Raw genomic sequence first — 10,773 nt, forward strand, 5'->3', positions numbered from 1 at the left:
TTTATTGTGCTGCCCAAAGCGTTTCACCATCTTTCAAAAAGATATAAAAGATTGGAGACAATCTTTGTAGTCTTTTTTTTTTTAGCTTTCATTTAAACACAGTTGAAAAATCAGAATTTTTCATATTATATCCAAATATCAAACAGAGAACTGACAGAGAAAAAGAGTTTCACAATGATTAGAGAATCATAAGGGGAATGTAAAGAAACAGGTAACAGCACTCTTGTCTCTAACGGTAATAATAAAATTGATGGTATAAGCCAGGGTTTCTTCAGCACTGCTGACATTCAGAACCAAATTTTTTGTTGTAGGGAACTGTCTTGTGCATTCTGGGATGTTTGGCAGAAGCCCTGGTCTTTACTCATTAGATGCTGGTAGCACCTACCCAGTCGTGATAATCAAAAATGTCCCCAGACATTGCCAAATGTCCCCGGAAGGGCAAAACCACTCCCAGTTCAGAACCACCAGTATAAACACAATTTCAGACTACACATTTTCAGATGACAATACCCTAAACTAATTTTTCTCAAACTTAAGAACCAAGGAGTGCTGGAAAGAGTTTGGAAGCTCTTCAAAAAATTCAACAAAGAATTACCATATGACCCAACAATTCCATTCCTAGGTAGATATCCAAAAGAATTAAAAATAGATATTCAAAACAAACACAGGTACATGCATGTTTAGAGCATCATTATTCACAACAGCCCAAAGGTGGAAACAGCCCAAATGTCCACCAGAAGGTGAAAGGATAAACAAATTCTAGTATGAATATACATACAATGGAACATGTGGAATATCATTCAGCTATAAAAAGGAATGTAGCACTGACACACGTGATAATGTGGACGAACCTCAAAACATTATGCTATGTAAAAGAAGACATGCACAAAAGGTCACAAACTACATGATTCCATTTATATTAAGTATCCCAAATGCCTGAATCCACAGAAAAAAACGCAGATTAGTAATTGCCAGAAGTTACCAGGAAGGAGTAATATGAAGAAACTACTTAATGGGAAAGGGATTTTACTTCAGAATAATGGAAATGTTTTGGAACTAGGTGGTTGCAAAACACTGTGAATGTATGAAATGACAATAAAGTGTTCATTTTTTTAAAAAAATTATTTGAGAGAAAGAGAGAGAAAGCACACACACGCTTGTGTGAGAGAGGAGAGGAGCAGAGGAGGAGAGACAGAATCTCAAGCAGACTTAAGCTGAGCATAGAGATTGACTCTCAGCTTGATCTCACGGCCCTGAGATCATGACCTGAGCTGAAACCAAGAGTGGGATGCTTAACCAACTGAGCCACCCGGGCACCCCTGAACTATTACTTTAAAATGGTTAATTCTGTTACCTGAATTTCACCACAAAAATTATTTGTTAAGTGGATCAGTGAGTGAATAATATATTTCTAAGACTAAAAAAGAAATATGTTCTCATCCAGTTAGGTATTCAACAAGAAGGATTTCATTACACACTATTTTACAACAAAAACTTGTTTTGCTAAAGAGATACGTGACATATTCTTTTAACTTTTATGTTGATAAAGTTCATATGTGGACAAATGCTAAAGTGTCCACAAAGATGAGCAAAAAGAAATAGATAATGTAGAAGTGAAAAAAATCAGTGGACTAACTTTAACTGGTGTTTATAAATCTAAAAGAAAAAAAATCTTTTGCAAGTAGAGATGATAGCCATCATCTCTTCAAGAAAATTATGAGCTATCTATGTTTTCAAAAGTATTGCAACTGGGAAATGAAAAAGTTCCAGAGATGGATGGTGGTAATGGTTGCACAATATGAGTGTACTTAAAGCCACTGAACTGTACGTCTAAAAATGGTTAAAATGGTAAATTTTGTTATGCACATTTTATGTGCGGATTAAGAGCTGTAACTCTGCAGTATAAGTGCCAGGATACAAATCCTATCTCTAATACTTATTAACTATGTGTCCTTGGGTCAGTTACCTCCCTGAGCCTGTTTCCTCCTCTGCAAAATGGGGATAATGACAGCATCCGCCTTATATGGTTATTTAGAAAATTAAAGAAGACAACAGACATAAACAACATTTAACATACTGTTTGTATAGTAAGCAAACAATGAGTGCTATCTGCTATCAGCACCGCCTCCTTAGAAGGGCTACAGCTCATACAACACAGATTTGTCTTCCTACATAGTTTGCCACTTAGTGAATTTCAAAACTATAGGCACATTTTGCAGGACTAAATGAAATATATTGAAGAGGAGGGACTTGGATTTTGCAGAATTCAGCAAAAGGGGTCATAAAATTAAAGTGTTACACTCTAATATGAAAGACAATACTTTCAATTCTTAGAAATAAAAGCCATACATAACACCTGTAGATCTAAAGCAAGTTTTTACACCTATCAAAAAACAGAGGACTCAAGAGCTTATCATATCATTAACTTTACTTAAAACATTATCAGATAGAGGCACCTGGGTGGCTCAGTCCATTAAGCGTCTGCCTTTGGCTCAGGTCTCAGATCAGGCTCCCTGCTCAGCGGGGAGTATGCCTCTCCCTCTGCCCTTCCCCGTTTGTGCGCGCACACGCGCGTGCTCTCTCTCTCAGAGGCACACATTCTCTCTCTCAAGAAAATAAAATCTTAAAAAAAAATTATCAGATAATATGAATGAAGTGTTTAGCTGTAACTAATATGTCATACATATCATAATCTTTAGAATCCTAACTGGTAAAAAACAGTACGAAACAAGCATTGGTACTTTCAAAAGGTTGTACATCAAAAAGTTGATGATTTTCCACTTTTTCATCTCCCTACTTAGTTATTATCTGATTAGAATCTGATACACTTAGATTGTGTTCGTGCTGGAACTAAAATAAATCAATTCTCAAACATTTACAGAAAATGTATGGAACTGTAACTTAAAAAAATAGATCCTTTAAAAATTAACTTAATCTGGATTTGGAATGTGGCAATTTTTTTTTTTTAACTTTTCAACCTTTTTACAAGGGACACTGTTATACCAGTAATTCATAAAATTCAAACAAGATCATGAAGCTCTTAGCTGTTTGAGTTTATCATTGTTTTTCTTAGTTCATTTTGTACTCCCCAACCCATGCTGCAGTTACATATTACTTCTCAGACTGATGCTAAATCCTTTCTTTCCTCCAGATCTTACTGTATTTCTAATTCCTCTGCTTTCCAATTTATGGAAAGTAATTAGGAACTTCTTTGACTTTCTTAAGGTCATTCTTCAATGGAAGAAATAGAAAGAGTCGATATTACCTTAATTATATAAATAGGATTTTGAAAGCAAGATTTTTCCAGTTTAGAATAGTGAATATGGAACTACCACAATATCTTTTCTTGTGCTGTTTCCTAATTACAACATTCAATTAAACATTCATTAAATACAATTTCCCCCCTCTATCCAAAAGCAGTGTTCCTATTAAAACTTTCCTAAGTTGAAATGGCATAAATCAAAGAAACAATTTACATTTTGCAAAAGCGAAAATCCTCTTCGGATTTCTTTCTGTTAGCAAAAAACGGGTATAATGTAGGCCTTCTGTAAAAGTGGGGTAAAGCTAACTTTCAGACAGTAGGAGAAACCTGTACTACGTTGTACATAAGGTGATACAGAAATAGAGCCACTAAGAAACTCACTGACTTCCACTGAAAGAATTTATCATCTATTTGGAGAGGCATGATATAAACCCATGAAAAATACATGAAGCGAAAGGAAGCAAGGTAGAGCCAGAAAGGCTGTGAAGGCAATCAGACCTCGACTGGAATCCGAGCTTCAAAATGTGCTCTCCAGGGGCGCCTGGGTCGCTCAGTCAGTTAAGCGTCTGACTTCAGCTCAGGTCATGATCTTAGGATCCTGGGATCAAGCCCTCCATTGGGCTCCTCCTCAGTAGGGAGTTTGCTTCTCCCTCTCCCTCTACACCCCCCTACCCTGTTCGAGCTCTCTCAAATAAATAACAATCTTTAAAAAACAGGCAAACCTACTCTCTGTATGATCTGGAAAAAGTGACCTTCTTCTAGAATCTAGATTTCATCTATAAAATGGGAATAATACCTACCTTGCAAGTCAGTGGTAAGATAAAATACAAAGCACCTAATACAGTGCCTGGAACATTTATAAGGTACTCAATAACTGTTGTTACTGTTATTGTTATCATCATCTTAGAACCAGAAGCTATTATTTAATCTCATTCTCATTTTATAGATGGAGATGCCAAAATATCACAAAGCAGGATACGAATGCCGAATGAGTGCAACAAACTGGGTATATGACAAGTTCATGAGTAATAAATCTCATGAATATTCACGTAAGACTTTCAGAAGTGGGCACTGAATTATGAAATGAACAGCTATAAAATGAAAAACAAAAACACAACTGCCTCTCTTTCCTGATATTCAAACATGTGTTCTAAATGTACATACTAAACACAAGGTTTACATGACAAGCATAACAATAAAACCCATGACAGGTTAAATACAGCTTTACAATTAGAATAGCAAAATATCATTTATTTACCAAACACCATGGGGGGGAAGAATAATATCCCAAAGTCAACAGGTGAGGCTTCACTGAAAGATGATTTCAAAACTTTCTTCTGTGGGCCAGAAGTAATTTTGTTCTGGGACAAATTCAAGACAATATTCAGGCCTTTCACTAAACACCATTTCACTAAACACAACTGTAGTTAATTCTGAACTACTGTATCTTAATCTCTCCAAATGCACAGTAACTCGTTAAATTTAAATTTGTTTAAAACATATAAACTTTAAATGAGCCACTTGCTAGCTTTACCTGACAAAACAAGAAAACCACCACTGTGTTAATCATCAGCACTAAAACTGTACTCAGTTCTTTTTCGTTCTTTCAACATTATCAGTGACTGTCTTCTGGCTTTACATATAGTGAACAACTTAGCAGCACCAAAAACATACTTTTGTGAGCAATAAAAAAAATTTTTTTCACCCTAGAACTGCATTTCTATTCTGATTTTTAAGGCTTCTTCCTGGCCTTTCCCATGAATCTTTATCAACTTTGAGTTACCATTTTTAATTTCAAGAATTTTTCATTCGGTCACTAGATTTATATTCAAACTCTCCGGAAAAGTTTACATTTTTTCCTTCTTTTGACAGACACAAAGTAAGTCCCCAGGAAAACTAAGTTCCAAGAGGTAACACAGAGTAGCAGATTACTACTTTATTGAAAACAGGAAATGTTATCTATTCACAACAACTGCTCAATTAAAACAAACTGAAAGTAAGTTAAAAGGCACAGCAGAAAAACCACACTTTGTTTTGAAGAGTTTCTAGGTTAAACCCAGTGCATCTCTGGGATTTTTGTTTGGTTTTTAAAGGGAACTGAAATCCTAACACTAAGAGAAAAAGGGTCAAGGCCCATAGGAAGGACAAGTGATAAAACAAGCATGCCTTCAATGGGAAAGTTAATTTTATTCTCTCTCCCTTGTCTCCTCTGCCTGCTTTGAAGTTTTTCAACACGGGAGTAACTATCAATAAACACACACAAACAGAGGCCACACACAAGGGTTTTCCCGGTATAGGCAGAAGACGGTTCCCAAGATGTGTTTAATTCAGCGAAGCAGAAACGCCTGGAAGAGACCACATCCAGACCTAACTTACAAGAGACCCGAGTAACCGGCGAGGAGGACGCGGGAGCCTGAGCTCCTCCCTCAGGGCCCAGGCCTCCAGTGGCAACTCGGCTGGGCAACGTGACTCAGGAAAGCACGGGGCTGGCGGCGGCCTAGCGCGGCTGCTTCCGCGGACCTCCGGGGCCTGCCTTCCCTGTCCTACCTGAAGGCCGGCGGGGTCGGGAAGCCGCGGTCTGGGCTCTCGTCTCCCACCTGCGGTGACGCGAAGGCGGCGGAGGCGGCAGCAGCGGCGGCGGCGGCTCAGACTCCACGGGGCTCTGGCTCCGCGAACCGGCGATGAATCAGCCCGATTCCATTCAAAAGAGTCGCCCGGGCCTCCGCCGCGAAGCACTTCCGGGTTCACTGCTCTGCCTCGGCTTCCGTTCCCCCGACGGCCAATTGGAGACGGCTCGGGAGTCCGGCGGGCGTCCCGGGAGGAGTGTGCCCGGCGGGCGTCCCGGGAGGAGTGTGCCAGACGGTCGGCACGGGCCGCCCCGCTTCTCCAGTCAAGGCTGGGAGGGCGGGACGGAAGTTAGCGCCGGGGCCGCCCCCGCCCCTCCAACATCCTCCCTTTTCTACCCCCACCTTTTTCTCCCCTCCTCTGCGAATCCGGGCCGCAGTCGAGATCCGGGACGCCGGCCTGCTGGGCCCTGGAGGTGACGGGCTAGGAGATGGAACTGCGGGCTTGCAGAAACCAGAAGCGCGTTCGTTTGGGTGTTCACCACGGTCCTACTCAAAAACTGCAAGGTTCGGATGAACTCAACTTGGTCGTCTGAGAAGCAGAGAAGAGGAAGAGGTGTAAAAAGAGGGGAAATAGGTCAGAGGTTCTCTTCCACAGCGCAGTCTACCCACCTCCTTGTCTTCTCCGCTTTCCAGGAATTGGATTTCAAGGAAAATCAACCTTTCCCAAATGTTAAAACCACCCATTTTTAAGCCAAATTTAATTTACAGGGCTTAAAAAGATCATTACTCACGTTTCTCCAAATAATTAGCATCAACAACATTTTACCCATTATCTGTTTTTTGCTAGGTTTTCAGAGAGCAAAACCACCCAAGAAATACCTGATTATCAACAAATTTATATCATATTTAGACACAGGCTCTGTTTAGGGCCTGTTAGGGCCTGTTCAACAAGTCCCTCTCACTTTGTCAAATATGTTCCAAATAATAAGCATCTTTAAAGCATTCCTAAATCAAGAATGGTGATGAGGGGCGCCTGGGTGGCACAGCGGTTAAGCGTCTGCCTTCGGCTCAGGGCGTGATCCCGGGGTTATGGAATCGAGCCCCACATCAGGCTCCTCCGCTATGAGCCTGCTTCTTCCTCTCCCACCCCCCTGCTTGTGTTCCCTTTCTCGCTGGCTGTCTCTATCTCTGTCGAATAAGAATAAAGAAAATCTTAAAAAAAAAAAAAAAAAAGAATGGTGATGAATCTTCTGGATGGAGGGGAAGGAAGGATTAAGGATTACAGCATCTGAATCCAAAGCTATTTGAGTGGGCATAATTACACAGAATTTCCCTCTAAAAGATACTCCATTTCTGTCTTTAAAAAATACATGGATTATTTTAACCATAGGTAATACTATATTTGGATCAGCATCTTTATGTGTCCACCCAAACCTGTGCCTCTTCTATTTGCTTTTTTCGGTGAATGACCCCATCCTACAGCTAGTGTCCCTAATCAGTCCTGAGAATAGACATATCCTCTCCTATTCACCTATTCCTACTGACCTCCCAATTAATCACCCTATAAATCATGAAGTGTCTAATCTGTAAAAGAGCTTTTCCAACCCATTACTCCCCTTTCTCCATTCCCTCTACTCCAACCTTAACTCAAGCCTTCCTCACTTCTTTTCCTAGAATGCTGCAATAATCTTAATCTCCCTGCCTCCAGTTTGTCCCCCATTCCATTCTCCTTTATTAGCAAAGATTTTTTTTCAGCTACACAAATACAGTCATGCTCCTTCTTTGCTAAAAATTTCACCAGTGACTCCTAACAATCAATAGAAAGGTCAAAACTCTCTTAAGTTTGTATAGAACACCCTTGCTACCAGCCACACTAAAGTTATTTAGCTAGGGAATGAGATGTCCTTAGGGACTTTGAAAAATGGAGACATTCCTGGGACTCTAGAAGGTAATATGCATGCTTAGGGGCAGATGCATACCTAGGGCTGTGTGAATGCTCAGGAAAGACCTGAGAAGGCCCTAAGCTCTCACCTCTGTCTGACCTTAAGGCTCTACACAAGCAAGAAGTGAAAACTAATATAGAGGTGTAAACTTGCTGCCTGAGTGTTGAAGGCATGCCCCAATACACATGCTAAGCCTCTCAGCAAAGAGTAGGAGAATCACTGGTTGAAGACATTTAAGGAAATCTCTGTCTAGTCATCAGATGACTGCTAAGCTAACTGAGTAAAGACTTCACTGGTCACTCACAACAAAAAATATAGACTTTGAGGAATGATTCAAAAAGTCACTAAACCAACATCCACTATAACAAACGGAAATAATAAAAACCCTGGGGAGGGAGTAGAGTCTGATTTCCAGAGTTGCCACATTGTATTATTTGAAATGTCCAGTTTTACAAATAAAAAAGTTTTTTAAAAGCACAATACATGCAAAGAAATAACAATGTATGGCCCATATATAGCGGAAAAAGCAATTAATAGAAACTCTCCCTGGGGAAGCCCGTATGTTGAACTTACTACATAAAGACTTTATATATTTTACATATATTCACAAAGGAAACCATGTCTAAACAACTAGAGGAAAGTATGAATGTTTCACCAAATAGATAAAATCAATAAATAGATAGAAATTATTTAAAAAACAACAAAAATTCTAGAGTAGAAAAGTATAACTGAAGTGAAAAATTCATTAGAGGGGCTCAATAGCAGATTTGAGCAGATGGAAGAAAGAATCAGCAAGTTTAAATACAGATTAGTTGAGATGATCAAGTTTGGGGAACAAATACAAAAGAAAATAAAGAAACATGTATAGAGTCACGGAAGTCTGTGGAATACAATCAGGCATAGCAACATATGTGTAATGGGAGTCTCAGAAAGGGAGGAGAAAGAGAAAAGGGAAGAAATATTTGAGGAAATAATGGTCAAAAACTTCCAAATTTGATGAAAAACATTAATCTACACATCCAAGAATATTAATAAATTCCAAATTGAATAAACTCAAAGAAATCCACACCTGGACACATTATAATCAACCTGTTGAAAGCCAAAAGCAAAGAGAGAATCTTGAAGGTGTCAAGAGAAAAGCCACTCATTACATAATTCTCAATAAAATTTACAACCAAGGCTATGGAAGCAGAAAGCAGTAGCATGACATATTCAAAATACTGAAGGAAAAAACCATCAACCAAGAATTCTATATCCAGGGAAACTATCCTTCAAAAATGAAGGAAAAATTAATATATTTCCAAAATATATGTATAAACAAAAAATAGAGAAAATTCATCACAGGAAATATGCCCTGCAAGAGATACTAAAGGGAGTCCTTCAGGTTGAAATAAAAAGACACTAGACCATAAGGCAAATCCACATGAAGAAATAGAGGACACTTGTAGAAATAACTGCATAAGTAAATATAAAAGACAGTATAAATGTATTTTTATTTGTAATTCATTTTTTTTCTATTTAACTTAAAAGACAATTGCATAAAGCAGTAATAATAATTCTGTGTTGGCATATTATGTGTAAAGATGTAATTTGTATCACAATAACAGCACAAGGGAGAGGGGAGGGAATGAAGCTACAGAGAAAGTTTTTGTACACTACTAAAGTTAAGTTGGTATTAATCTGAACTATAGTGTTATAATTTAGTAATTGTAATCCCTGGAGAAACTACTAAGAAAATAATCAAAAGATATGTAATAAAAGAAATGACAAGGGAATTAAAATGGTACACTAGAAAATATGTATTTAACTTAAAAGGCAACAGTAATAAAGGAATAGAACAACAACAGCAAGCCACAACATATGACATAAAGAAAACAAAGAGCAAAATGTCAGGTGTAAATACTACCTTATCAGTAATTACATTAAATATAAATGGATTAAACATTCTGATTAAAAGACAAAGATCTGCAGAATGGGTTAAAAAATACAACTATCTACAGTTCACAGAGACACACTTTAAAGATTTCTTATTTATTTGACAGAGAGAGAGGGAGACAGCAAGCACAAGCAAGGGGAGAGGCAGGCAGGGGAGAAGCAGGCTCCCCGCTGGTCAAGGAGCCTGATGTGGGGCTCTATCTCAGGACCCTGGGATCACGACCCGAGCCAAAGGCAGCCACTTAACCAACTGAGCCACCCAAGCACCTCCCACAAGAGACGCACTTTAGACTCAAAGACACAAAAAATATTGAAACTAAAAAGATGAAAAACATATATGTTTTGCAAACAGTAACTAAAATGGTACAACCACTTTGGACATTGTTCTATTTTTTATTTTTTATTTTTTTTTTGTTCTTCTATTTGTTAAATAATGTAAAAAATACAACTACCATTTGACCTAGCAACTACACTGTATATATTTACCAAAAATAAATCAAAACATATGTCCACACCAAGATTTGAATGTGAGAGTTTATAGCAGTTTTATTAATCATAGCCCTAAACTGGAAATAATCCAAATGTTTCCCAACTGGTAAATGGATAAAGTGTGATATGTCCTTATAGTGCAATAACACTCAGCAATAAAAAGGAAACTAATGATATGTGCAACAACATTGGTTACCTTCAAAAACATCATGCTGAGGAAAAGAAGTGAGACACAAAAGTGTACATGCTGTGTAACATCATTTTAATGAAACTCTAAACAAATGACATCAAATATATAGTGACAGAAAGCAGATCAGTGGTTATCTTGGGGGCATGCGGTGGAGTTAGGTGGAAGAACTGATTGTATGGAGCAAAAGAACTTTCTAGGTTGTTAGAAATGTTCTATTTTTTGTGTGTGATGGTGGTTTGTCAAAACTCATCAAATAGTACACTTAAAATGGATACATTTTATTGTATATTATTTATACTACCATGAAGTTGATTTAAAAGAAGAAAAAAATCTCAATTTGTTATTGTATCCCTTTCTTGGTTATAACAAGGTATTTTGTAGCTGAAT

At 38.2% G+C, this 10,773-nt stretch overlaps 1 protein-coding gene across 2 annotated transcripts in view; it reads right to left on the bottom strand.

Annotated features, from left to right (window-relative positions):
• The window catches only part of PSMD14 (proteasome 26S subunit, non-ATPase 14), a 99,887-nt gene extending 93,821 nt beyond the window's left edge, over positions 1–6,066 (bottom strand). Inside the window, exon 1 of one of the 2 annotated variants that reach the window (XM_040644571.1) lies at positions 5,860–6,066. The gene's annotated coding sequence lies outside the window, so the exon portion shown is untranslated. Of the gene's footprint in view, positions 1–5,809 lie in introns of both variants that reach the window. The other variant, XM_040644570.1, reaches the window with a different exon arrangement.
• Between the last annotated feature and the right edge of the window lie 4,707 nt (positions 6,067–10,773).

Source organism: Ursus maritimus, unplaced genomic scaffold (assembly GCF_017311325.1).
Source record: "Ursus maritimus isolate PB19 unplaced genomic scaffold, ASM1731132v1 scaffold_1, whole genome shotgun sequence".
Lineage (NCBI taxonomy): Eukaryota > Metazoa > Chordata > Mammalia > Carnivora > Ursidae > Ursus > Ursus maritimus.